The sequence below is a fragment of the Puma concolor genome, chromosome B4 (genome assembly GCF_028749965.1).
Source record: "Puma concolor isolate L17-30 chromosome B4, mPumCon1.1.hap2, whole genome shotgun sequence".
Lineage (NCBI taxonomy): Eukaryota > Metazoa > Chordata > Mammalia > Carnivora > Felidae > Puma > Puma concolor.
Window position 1 is genome coordinate 104,205,089 of NC_141673.1, and position 13,574 is coordinate 104,218,662.

The window sequence follows — 13,574 nt, forward strand, 5'->3', positions numbered from 1 at the left end:
ATGAGGAGATTCAACGCACAAACCCTGAGATCATGACCTGAGCTGAGATCATGACCTGAGCTGAGATCAAGAGTCAGATGCTTAACTGACTGAGCCCCCTAGGAATCCCCCCAGGTTTTGTTTTTTTTTTTTTTAAGTTAAAAACAAACAAAGGAACAAACATGTTTGGGAGCTTAAAAATGCTCTCTCCTAAATAGTTTTTGGGTTCAAGAGGAAATCACAGTGGAAAGTCCAAAATATTTTAAACTAAATAAAAATGAAAGGGTCACATATAAACGTAAGATGCAGCTAGAGTGAAATTAAAAGGTATAATTTTGTACATAGAGCTACGTAATGGTACATATTCAGTCCCTTGAAACCCATTGCCTATATCCTTTTTTTTCATAATAATTAAGGGATTTGTATTTAATTTTCATGAATTGTTTTGTGTGATATTCTTTATTCTGATTCTGAACTTTTCATCAGGGCTATGTAAAAAAAAAGGTACAATTAGAACCTACAATTAATTTATAAAAAGAAAGATGAAAATTACATGAATGTACAATCAATTCAACTCAGAAAAAGCCTAGAAACACCAGAAGGAAGGAGATAATAAAGCTAAAAGAGAGATCAATAAATTAGAAAACAAACTGTATCAAAAGATCAATGAGTAAGATTGGATTTTTTGAATAAAAGAAAAATATTTAGCAAGGCTACCCAAGAAAAAAAGGCATAAATAAACAATATTGAGAAGCACAACAGAAAAGAACAAAAAAAGAACATACACATACCACATTAAGATATGGAGTAAACAAACCATGGGGAGAAAATAGATAAATGTATGCAAATAAACTTGAAAATTCAGATGAAAAGGTTGAAGTTTATTTTTACAATGGGAGAAGGGGAGAATAAATACTGGATGAAGTCAACAACCTTGGCCATATGTTCTAGTCCTAGTTTGTTAAGGTTTAAAAAAAAATCATGTCTGTGACAAATTCTTTTTTTTTATTTTTTTAATGTTTGTTTAATTTTGAAGGAGAGAGAGACAGAGCATGAACAGGGGAAGAGCAGAGAGAGGGCAAGACACAGAATCCAAAGCAGGATCCAGGCTCTGAGCTGTCAGCACAGAGCCTGACACAGGGCTCGAACTCACAAACCATGAGATCATGACCTGGCTGAAGTCAGACGTTTAATTGACTGAGCTACACAGGCGCCCCATGTCTGTGATAAATTCTATTAAATGCTTTTTCTTCACCTATTGGGAAAAGCTTTTCCACCTTTCCCATGAAGATGGTGGAATGTGAAAGTAGAAACCAGAATCTCTCAGACTGCGATGCGCTCGCTGTGTGCCATTTGAATGGACTACCTCTGGACATCTTGAATGTGAGAAATACATCTCTATCTTGTTTAATCCACTGCTATTTAGACTTGTGTTACTTGCAGCCAAGCCTAATGCAAACTGATACAAAAAGGAATAACTTAACCAAATGAGGAATATTTATAAAAATGTATCACAAAATCACACATAATGGCAGAGTCATGTATGGAGTCCCCTGGAGTCATGCCACACTGAGACCTAAGATATAAAACTTCATAAGGATTCCTATCAGAGTCAAGAGGAGCCAGGACTGCTTACTGTAACTGCTCCTTCTCAATACTTTACTGAAAGCCTAAGTAATACAATAAGATAAAGAAAATAAGTAATAGACACAAGAATTTAAAAGCAAAAGGAAAACTGTCCCTACTTGCAGATGATATGATAGTATGAAATTTTCTAAACAAACTTTTGGGAATTAATAAAAGTGATCACGAAGGCTGGATATAAGACCAACAAACAAATCAGTAGCCTACCTCATCATCAGTAGCAGATAATAAGAAATATAATTTTTAAAATGTTTTATTCACAAAAATGTAAGAAGTATCTGTGGCAAAAATTAGGAAATAATACTGAAGGAAATGGAAAAAAAAAAAAAAACGCCTGTTACATTCATCAGGATGCTTTCACATGCTAGTAACAGATACCCAACCAAAAATGTTTTAAATCAGAGAATGTTTATTATTTTGCATAAGAAGAAGTCCAGCATAAGCAGGTCCAGGGTTGTTTAATTCTGCCACTCAAAGATGTCATCAAACACTCAAGCTCTTTCCATCTTTATGCTGTGTCCTCTCCAGCAAGGCTTTTATCCTCAGATTTGTCTTCTCAGGGTTGCAGGTTAGTCTGCAACCTAGTCTGTGTGCAAAGTCTTCCTCACATAGCCCTGTTCTGAAGGACGTAGAAGTATCTCTTCACACATCCATTATTATCAAACCTTTCTCATAAATCTTCACCTTATGCCCCACTGCCCAGGAGGACGTCCTGAGGTCATGCCTGCCAGTAAGGGAGCTGGGAGAGCATCTCCTGTCTGCAGCCTCTATCATGGGGCTTGTTGTTCTACCAACAAGAAAGGCATGGGGTAGGGCATGTCGCTGATGAGTAGGTAACCAGCATACCCTGCCACACCTGAATAAATGGATGGAAGTACTCAATATCATTAGCTTGTCAGCTTTTCCCCCCAATTTAAATCCATGATTTCAGTGCAGTGACAACCAAAATTAAAATGAGGGGTTTTTTTTCAAGGACCTTGAAAAGCTCATACTAAAATTAATATGGAAGAACAAAGGGCCAAGAATAGCTAAGACAATTTTGGAGGGAAAAACATTAGAGGCGCTTGTCCTGTCAAAACATCCTATCAAGTCACAATAATTAAGCTGGAATTGCTTTGGGGTTCCTGGGTGTCTCAGTGGGTTAAGCGTCCGACTTTTGATTTCAGCTCGGGTCATGGTCTCACAGTTGTGGGATCGAGCCCTGCATCAGGCTCAATGAGGAGCATGGAGCCTGCTTGGGATTCTCTCTCTCTCTTTCCTTTCTCTCTCTATCCCTCTCCCACTCATACTCTCTCTGACTGTCTCAAAAATAAATAAACTTTAAAACATTAATTTAAAAAAAGATGGAATTGCTTTGACATAGAAACCTAGACCAAGAGAAGATAGAGAGCCCAGACATAAGCCTGACTGTATTTAAAAATACAGTGAAAGAGGTGGCATTATTTCATCAGTGTTTCTCAAACAGCAGCAGTAAAACCTTATTGCTCCCTTTGATAAAAATTAAAATCCCATGCACTCATCTGCACTCTCAAAATAATATGCTCTCCCAAAAGGATTGAGGGTTATAGTATTGCCTATATATCACTACAAAGCAGGAAATGTATTTATGAGCCAAGAGCTTTAATTTTTCTTTTCAAATAATGTCTGATGCTTTGAACCATGCTTCATTTCCTGCTAAGATTCCAAAATGTCCCCTCCCAACTCGGTTAGGAGTCACTGTGGGAGACAACGGGAAACTAAAGAAATCTAAACAGGGGGCTGACATGGTCGGATCTGCATTCTAGAGACATCGTTGAGTAACAGGAGGATGGCATGGAAAAAGGAAAATAACATATAATCTTACCTGAATGGGTTTTTAAAATCTAGCAGCCTAGCTATGAAATACACACGGTGTGAAGGACAAAAGACCCTCCTATGGGAGCCCATAAAAGACCGCCCAGGGACTCACACCAGAGGAGTGACATCTTATCATGGAAAGTGCCAGGGAACAGGAGCTGGAGGATTGGGCTGTGTCACTTGAGCACTTCAGGCCTCAATTTTCTCGTTTTTAAATGTGGGAGAATGATAACACCTACTTCGCAAAGCTGTTACAAGAATGAAATTACAAGGTGTATATGAAAAACGCATTGCTGACTGTAAACTGCTATCTAGATGAGAACCAATACAGAGCACAAAGATGTATATTGTATCTCTGAGCTACAGTGCTCACCCTGGCAGTAAAATTAATGACATTGACTTCTGTCCTCCTTACCTGCCATAAATTCTTCATGCAAGCAAGGTCACCGAAGGGCAGTTTTGTTACTTAGAAAGCAACACCAAACCTTCCAGTTGGAAGAAATCTTTGAGGTTATTATTTCTGCCTCCCACGCCATGGAGGAATCCGGTCCACAAATTCCTGCCCCGGGTGGCCATCCTGCCTCAGCTTGAGAATTTCCCATGGTGGCCATTGGTAGGCAGCAGGAATCATGATAGATGGAGCTGTGATCAGACTCCCCCCAACCTCTTTCCACTCTCTTCATTCAACCTCTGGAGCAACACAGCACTAATTCTCTCCCTCTCCCCTGTGACAGCTCTTCAAGGATTTGAAGACAACTTTCAGGGTTCTCTCAGTCTGCCCTTCCCTGGGACAAACATTCTCATTTTCTAACTGCCCCTCTCACGACAAGGTTTCCAACAGCCTTCTCTTAATTTGCTGCCCACCCTGAGTTGCTCACTGCTTTGTTGGTATCCCCTTTAAAATCTGGTGTCACCTCCCTGCCACACCTCTAAAAAGAAACAGCTTAAATGAGTCAATGTAAACAATGTAAACAACCTAAATGAGTCAATGTAAACAGATTAAGGCATATCCATATGATAATAGAATGTGTAACTACTAAAGCTGTGTTTTTAAAGGATATATAATGAGTTGGGGAGATAATTCAGGATACAATGTTACTTTTTAAAACCATATAAAACTACATAAGCCACAGTTTTATTTATTTTCGGAGAGAGAGAGAGAGGTGGGGGCTGGGGGGGGGGGGGGGAGGGAGAATGCAATCCTGGGGGAAGGGGCAGAGGGAAAGAGAGAATCCCAAGCAGGCTCCATGCGGTCAGCTCAGAGGCTGACATGGGGCTCGAACTCACAAACCATGAGATCATGACTTGAGCCGAAATCAACAGTAGAACACTTAACCGCCTGAGCCACCCTGGTGCCCGTACGTTTTCCCCTTTTTAAAACTTTCTCCCCTTTGCCTCCTTCTTACACTAAAAAAGATCTGAAGGATGCATACCAAAATGAAATCAGTAGTGATCCTCAACTGATGAGAGAACTAGATTGCTTTCATGTTCTTTTTTTACCTCTCTACATTTCTAAGTTTCTAATGATTATATATTTTTAAAAAAAATTTTTTTTTCCAACGTTTATTTATTTTTGGGACAGAGAGAGACAGAGCATGAACGGGCGAGGGGCAGAGAGAGAGGGAGACACAGAATCGGAAACAGGCTCCAGGCTCTGAGCCATCAGCCCAGAGCCCGACGCGGGGCTCGAACTCACGGACTGCGAGATCGTGACCTGGCTGAAGTCGGACACTTAACCGACTGCGCCACCCAGGCGCCCCATCTAATGATTATATTTTGATATTATAACTAAAAAAAAAAAAAATGGCAAAGGCCCACAAAGCTTAATATGAAAGAGAAACCCAGTGCCTAGGGCAAACCCTGAGACCCTGAGGGAAGTGGCCCAATGGCATGCTCATGACTGGGGGGGGGGGGGGGGGGGGGCAGGGGGGCGCCCTATGCTTCCCTCTCTGTTGCCTGATGAACATTAGTCTTTTGTAGCCATGTCAGAACTTTTGGCTTATGTTGAGCTTTTTGAGCTCAAGTCCTCAAGATTTCTTTACATTAACTATTGTCAACAGTTTTAATAACTGAGTTGTTGTTTTCTTTAAATCAAAATGAAAAACTTTCATTCCCCTCCCCCCCCCCATTAAATTCCACTGTGTTTGTTTTGGCTCCTTGTTCAGGCAGACCATATCCTGTTTCTGTCATGCAGCATATTATTTATATTTCATTTTGTGTCAGCCCATATTTACATGTTGGCATATAGTGCATGTCACTGAAAGATTTTCAACAGAACCGGTCCCAAACAGGGACCAGAGGCATCTTGTTGTATCTACCTCTCCTTGGGTGACTTCGCTCAATCGTGCAATGCTTTCTGGATGCCGTGGTTTGCCTGGTTGTACCTTCACTCAACTGGAAAGCATCTGGTCCTTATCTATTCATCTTACCATGAGAAACTTTGTCAAAAGCCCTGCTGAAAGATTCGCTCCCTCTGGAACAATCCGGTGAGTTTTGGTAACCTTTCAAAAAAAAATGTAAAAAATATGAAATGATGTCAGTATGATGTGGTTTATTCTGCATGAATTTGTACTGGCTTCTTGAGAATACCACTTCCTTTTTGATGTGATTATAATCTCACTCTTTAATAACCCAGGTTAGGGTTTGCTGGGATCAAAATTAAACTGAACAGTGCAAACTTTCCCGAAGCTACGTAGTCTCCCTTTTGACAACTAGGACAGTTGCCCATCACTATTTCTTTGGCATCCCTCCAGAGATTCCTGAAAGATTACTGACAATGGTTCTGTGATTAAATCTACAAGCTGTTTCAGTCCCCAGGCATGTAATTTGTCAGGGCCTGGAGACCTGAGCTTATTTAGAGAGGCCAGGTATTTATTTTCTAAGGAGCTTCGCACCTAGGGCTGCAATTTCCTCTTCACCATGTTTATACTCTTTCCAGATTAAAGATCCTTCTTGGAGATAGGATGGAAGCTAAGTAGGAGTTGAGTAACTCTGCTTCGTATCTCTCACCTGCTAGCATTACATCCTCTGTCCTAAGCACTGGACCTGTCCTTCCCTAGTCTTCCTGAGCAGAACATATTTGCATAAAGCCCTTTCTGTTGTTCCTGAGCACTTTTTGCAAGTCTCAGCTCCTTCTGAGCCCCTGACTTGCTAACGTGGTGGCTACAAGCAAGTGACACTCTGCTTTTCTGCTCTGATTCTGTGCCCCTCCCTCCCACTTTTGTAAAGGCTCTTTGAAAACCTAAGGAGTGCTGTGGAGTTTTCTCTTCTGGCTGTGCCGGGGTCCCCTTTGCGGCTGGACATCGTGTTTTCTGAATTTGATTTAATTTGGTGGAAAATGTTTCTTTAATACATCCTCTGTCCTCCTGTCCTTTAAAAATAAAACACAATAAAATAAAACGAAACAGAGTAACAACCAAAAAGTTCCTCTTCAGGTTTGCTTCCTATCACAGATGCAAATGAGGTCTGGTAAACAACTGGTGGACTTTTAGGCTCATCATGTTCAATTTGCCTAGAAAAATGTATGACAAATGATAAAAAATGTTGCTTAACTTGCTTCAAATAAGAATGTGGAGGAGCTGTTCTTTCCAGTTTATTGTGCAATGCGAAAGAGGGGAGAGGGCAGAGAATAAGAAAGAAGGGAAATTAACATTGAGTGCCAACAACACTATTTCATTTAATTTGTATATCACTCCTGTAAGCACTGTCCTGAATTTGGAGATGGAAAACATGAAGCTTGGTTTAAGTAACTTGAAATAACATTGTCTGTGATCTAATAGATCGAGCCAAGAGTCTAACTCAATCTGTATGACCCTACTGCTTATTCTCTTCTTCCTGCATGATAGGTTGTAGGGAAAGCAGCTCACAGGACCAATTTAGCCCAGAGATGTGTTTTGTGAACCATATGGCATTTAAAAAAAATTGAATATATTGTCAACATTTACAATTTAGGAGATTTTCCATCATCAAATTCCAGATTTCCAGCTTCTTTTGAAAATTTGTGGACCCACATTTTTCCCCCGCCAACCACTGGCCAAGTTGAAGAGAGGTGATCCCTTTAGGGAGATCCTGCCCTCCCCAGGTCTTCATGATCTGTACTTCTTTCCTCATTTACATTCTCTACTTGGTCCTGCTAGGTATTTGGGTTTGCAAAGCCCAGGGCCATGCTGTGGCTCCATTGTTTTTCCTGGTTTCAGAGAGAAAGCCTTCTGCCACATAGAAAAGGAGGGAGCAAAGGCTATGAAAATCACAGATATGTCTCTTACACTCAATTCAGCCTTGTTATTCTCCTGGAAGAGGGGCTCCCAGAAACTCCAGGGGTTCCAAAAAGAATGTACTTATGTTGCTCAGCTTGTCCAAGCTCCTCCATTCCCAATAATGTACTCACTTTCTGTGCTGTGGTTTTTTAACCATAAAGTCTGACAAGAATATAATTTAAGACGTTAGAACCTCTAAGAATGGGGGCAAAAGTTTGTTCCTATGACTGCTTAAACAGGGTTCTCAAGCATAATCAAAGCTTATGTTCTCCATGAGTTTCTGGCTAAGCATGCCATCATAGATGGACACTACTAACAGAACATTAAAAATATTTAGAGGCTGGAATGACCAGGCAGTGGAGGTAACCTAGGCTGAGAATCAGGAAACCTGTTTAATAGTCTTGGTTCTGTTACTAAAGGACACCAGGGCATAGGATTTTATAGTAATACAGACTTGAGAAAATAAGTTCTAAACTAGGGCTGGTAGCTAAAATGGAGAATATAGGAGGAAATCTGAAAATCATCTTTAAAAAAATTATTTTAGAGGGAGAGAGACAGCAAGCATGGGAGAGGAGAAGGAGCGGCAGGGGTGGGGGTGGGGGGAGAGAGAAACTTAAGCAGGCTCCATGCCCAGCACAGGACTTGATCCCATGACCCTGGGATCATGACCTGAGCTGAAATCAAGAGTCAGACACTCAATTGACTAGCCGCCGAGGCACCCCTGAAAATCATCTTCAAGGGAGAAATCCATTCACTCATTCAGGTACTTGACACATATTTACTATGTGTCCACATTTTAGTCAATGAGGGTTCAGAAGTTAACAAGACAGACAAAAATCCCTGCCATCACGGAGCTTACATTTTAAAAGGGAAAGGTAGGCTATTAAAAGAAAAAGAAAAACAAGTAAATATACATAATGACAGTTGGTGATAAGGCTGTGGAAAAATCCAAGCAGGGTAAGGGAGTTAGGGAGCTTTGAGACTGGAAGAGGGCTATTTAAATAGAGTAAGTGGGACATCTTCAGCAGGAGATGAAATTGGAATACAAACCTGAAGAAGTAAGGAAGCAAATCATATAGATATTTGGAGAAGAGTATTGGGGTAGAGGAAAGAGCAAGGGCAGATCCAGAGGTGGGGCCACACCCAGCATGTTTGAGATAGAGCAGAGGCCAGCATAGGTAGAGTGGAGAAGGCAAGGGGGAGAGAATTTGGAAACGGGGCACAACAGGCAACAGGGCTTCAGACCATGGAGGGACTCGCAGACCACTGTAGACACTTTGATCTTTGTTCAGGTCATCGTGGGAGGCAGGGAAGTGACAAACTCAGGCTACACGGGATTGCTCTGAGAGCTCTGTTGAGAATAGCATGTAGGCAACCAGGCACAAGCAGGGAGTTAGGAGGCCATTACATGGTGACTGGACTAAGGAAGTACCTTGGAAGTGGTGGGTTGCAGTTGTATTATGCACATTACGTTGAAGGTAAAGAGAACAGGATTTGCAGAAGGATCACCATAGAATATGAGAGAAGAGAGAGGGAGCAGGGGGTGGGGGAGGAAGGAGATTGGATTCTAAGATTTTAAGCCCCAGCAACCAGAAGAATGCCATTGACTAAGATGGAGAAGGTTGTGAGAAGACCAAGTTTTGGTATCAAGACCAGAGTTCAGTTTTGGATGCCTTCAGATGCCTCTTATACATCCAAATAGAGATTGTGAATGGGCAATTTGATACATGTACATGCAATTCCAAATGCAGGCATCATAGGCATATTGATAATATTTAAAACCATGGACTGGATGAGGTCACTCAGGGAGAGAGAGTAATTAGAAAGAGGTCTAGGGACTGGGTCCTGGACATTCAAACAGTAAGAAGTGGGGAATAAGGTGGAATCAACAAAGGAGCCTGGAAAGCTGTATCCAGGAAGGAAGAAGGAAAATCCGAAGAGGGTGGCTTCCCAGAAGCCAAGTGAAGAGAGTGTATTAAAGAAGGATGGAGTGATCAACTCGGCCAAATGCTGCCAAGGGGTCAGGCACAGTGATTACTTGGGATGACTGCAATGGTGAGGCAATTATTGGTGATTTTCATAGGAACGGTCTTGGCAGTGATGGCATGCGTGGGAGGGCATGGGAGGGTAGGATGCTGTGAAATCCTAATGAGACCGAGTTCAACAGAGAATATGGGAGAAGAAAGATTGGAGGCTATGAGTATAAACAACTACTGAAAGGAGTTTTGCTGTGTAAAGAAGAGAAACGGGATGGCAGCTGGAGGAGGAAGTGGGGTTAGGGAGGTTTCCTGTGTGTGTGTGTGTGTGTGTGTGTGTGTGTGTGTGTGTGTGTGTTTAAGATAGAGCCATGTCTGAATGCTCATGGGACAGATCCAGTAGAGAGCAGAGAAGTGATTCTCCAGAACAGAGGGGAGAATTGCTAGGAAAATGTCTGAGTAAATTTGCAGGATGGGATCTGGTGTGTGCATGGAGAAAGTGGCCTTTGCAAGGACCAGGGCCAGCTCATCCATAGCAGTGGTATAAAGGTGAGATACAGGGGTGTCTGGGTGACTTAGTTAAGCATCTGACTCTTGATTTTGGCTCAGGTCATGATCTCAGGGATGTGAGATCAAGCCCCACATCGGGTTCCATGTTGACAGCACGGAGCCTGCTTGGGATTCTCTCTCTCTCTCTCTCTCTCTCTCTCTCTCTCTGCCCCTCCCTCACTCACACGCACAAGTGCTCTCTCTCTCTCTCTCTCTCTCTCTTTCTCTGTCTCAAAAATAAGTAAGATAAAAAGTTTAAAAGAGAAAAATAAAGTTGTAATACAGATATGTTGGTACATGGGGTGACAAAAACATGTAGCTATAGCTGGTCTCACCACCAAGTTGAAAATGTGTAGGACAGGGAGAAGTTAGAAAGCCAGACCGAAATACTCATGAAGAGGTTGGTAAGGGATAGATGTGTTTAACTCCACTAACTGAATCTGAGAAGACACCAAGTGGAGGCATCCTCTAAGTCATGAGACAGAGTAGACCTGAGGGTCACAATTAGCTGGTCTACTTCAGGCGCCATGACCATAGGTATTTCTCCTTTGTCACACTTCTTTTTTTTTCTTTTTTAAGTTTATTTATTTATCCTGGACACTGCCACTCATAGAGACTCATAACTGCAGTTCTCTTCAACTCCCACACCATCATAAAGGTCAGAGATTCATCTTCCAAGGCCAGGGACTCTTTAGGAACTCATGCCAGCACAATCTTCTTTAATCCTGACAGTTCCACCTTCTCAATGTCCTCTTGCTCCAAAGGCAAAAAGAATATTTGTGTCTTTGATGGCCAAGTGACCCCTTTTTGCCATGCAGAAAGTTTCTGTGTTGTTTTTCCTATTCCAAGAATATTTCCATTTACCAGTTCATTAAAAGGTATGATAAGGATACAGATGACCATTCAGATGGAAGAGATGCATAGGGAAAGGTGTAGGGAAGGGGTATGGAGCTTCTGTTCTATATAGAGATACTCCATTCTCTTGAAATCTCCATGTGTTCACCAACCCAGAAGCTCTGAAAGTCACAATTAGAGATGAAGACTGTGGGCACTGCCATCTGAGCTGATGGCTAAAAAGCATGAGATGGGATGAGTTCACTGAGAAAGACAAAAAAAGGAAGAACATAGCCCAAGGAGTAAGTGTTGCAGGACACCCACACTTAGGGAGCTGTGCATGCACGTGTGTGTGTGTGTGTGTGTGTGTGTGTGTGTGTGTGTGTGTGTTGGGGTGGGAAGGCAGAAAACACAGAAAAAAGGCATTGCTTGGTTTGTGAGTTCATACCTACTTTCTTGCTCAAGGGAGTGAAGATAACCAAGCATGCCAGAGAGGTGGAATGAAGAGTATTTTCAGAAAGGAGTCTTTAGCTGGGTGACCAAACCCAGGGAGACCCCAGGGCTGAGAAAGGGGGCAGGGAGGGTAGCTTAGGAAAGTCACCAGATTTGAGAAGAAGAAGGTCACTGGCTTTCAGGGGAACAGTGGAAGAAGTTGGGTAGATGCCCAGTCTCAGGGGCTTAAGATGTAATTAAAAAAAGAAATGGAGGGGCGCCTGGGTGGCGCAGTCGGTTAACCGTCCGACTTCAGCCAGGTCACGATCTCACCGTCCGTGAGTTCGAGCCCCGCGTCAGGCTCTGGGCTGATGGCTCGGAGCCTGGAGCCTGCTTCCGATTCTGTGTCTCCCTCTCTCTCTGCCCCTCCCCCGTTCATGCTCTGTCTCTCTCTGTCCCAAAAAATAAATAAACGTTGAAAAAAAAATTAAAAAAAAAAAAAAAAAGAAATGGAGACACTATGTGGCTGTAAGGTTTTACACATTGAAATAATGTTCCCATGAAATGAAGAAACTTCTATGAGAAACCATATAGTGTCTCTAAAAACCAAGCAAAACACTTTGAGGGATATCCAGGACGACGTGAGGAAAGGGAATCATGGAGAGGGCAAGAGAACCCCGGAGGGAGTGTTGTGCCTGCACAGTCCTCAGACTGTTTCTGGCTGGGCTGTCCTGGTAGCATAGCCAGAAACTCTGTGGCGCAGGCGGAAGGACACAGCCTCCTGGTAAGATTGTACACAACAAGCAAATGGGAAAGCAACATGTGCCCTAAAATCCCCCGGGATCTGTCTTTCATAGCCTGGAGAAGAGGATAGGAGGCAGAACATGTAGATACCGAGTCTTCTGTTGCTTTCCTTGTTCGTTTTCTGAATTACTTTTCCCACAGGCCTCTAAGTCTGGCTGTAAATGTGTGTCTTTGAGGGGTTTTTCTAACAAGCTCCTATTCCACATGAGAAGTCCAGGAGTTTATTCTTGGGGATGGTGCCATCAGAGATGGACCCTACAACTTTTGGAGAATGACAAATATTGTGCTTTGGGTCCTACAGCCTCCTCCTAGCTATGTCTTGTGGAGGCCTTTATTGACACTGAGAGCCAAAAACTTCAGCCACAGTAGAATAAAACAGCTTCAGGCCCCCTCTGCTTCAGTTTGCTCTTTGACATTCTTACAGAAGGTCTCATGAAGCCTTTAGGACTAAAGCACACTGAACATTTTTACTTTGGAAAGAACTCGTGTTTTTCTTACATTTTAAAGATGCATGCATTTATTTATTAATCCATTAACACATTTCTTTTTTTATGTTTATTTTTGAGAAAGAGCACGAGTGGGGGAGGGGCAAAGAGCGAGAGGGAAACACAGAATCCCAAGCAGGCTCCAGGGTCCCAGAGGTCAGCACAGAGTCCGAGTGGGGTTCTAACTCACGAACCGTGAGATCATGACCTGAGCTGAAGTTGGAGGCGAAAGGGACTGAGCCACCGGGCGCCCCCATTAACACATTACTTAATAAATACATTAAAGTGCAGAAAATGAAGTTTAAAAAATCACCTCTCCACCTAAGGCAAGTCATTTTCTCGAAATAAAACAGATTTCAAGTACTTGAAATAACCGCAGTCATGGGGCCACGTGCTTGACCCGCATCACCAGATTGAATCTTCAGAACAAATTGATGAGGTAGGTATTTACTGTAGCTATTTTATAGATGAGGAAAGGGAGCCTCGGGGACATTCATGGGCCCAACACCCAGAGCTGGAAAATGGCAGAGCCAGAGTCCCATTTCCAATCTGCTCCACTGAACGTGTTTTTACACCACTGCAATCCCCCGTGGTTTTTGGTCAACAGTTTTTCACATGGCGGCCTCGCTTTCACGGCTGTGGTGATGAGGGGTTTCCTTGTAGGAGGAAGTCCTCTGGGAAATCCATCGGGTCCCCTTTCCTCCTCCCCCAGTGATGCTACAATTCTCAGGGAGCTTGGACCCCCCCCCCCCCTTCATCCTCCATACTGAGAACCTCTG

General features: G+C 42.6%; 1 protein-coding gene across 1 annotated transcript in view; it reads left to right on the top strand.

Moving 5' to 3' along the window:
- Positions 1-5,733: 5,733 nt before the first annotated feature.
- PARP11 (poly(ADP-ribose) polymerase family member 11) overlaps positions 5,734-13,574 on the top strand; it is a 69,221-nt gene continuing 61,380 nt past the window's right edge. The window contains exon 1 of the mRNA XM_086714285.1: positions 5,734-5,945. The gene's annotated coding sequence lies outside the window, so the exon portion shown is untranslated. The remainder of the gene's footprint in view (positions 5,946-13,574) is intronic.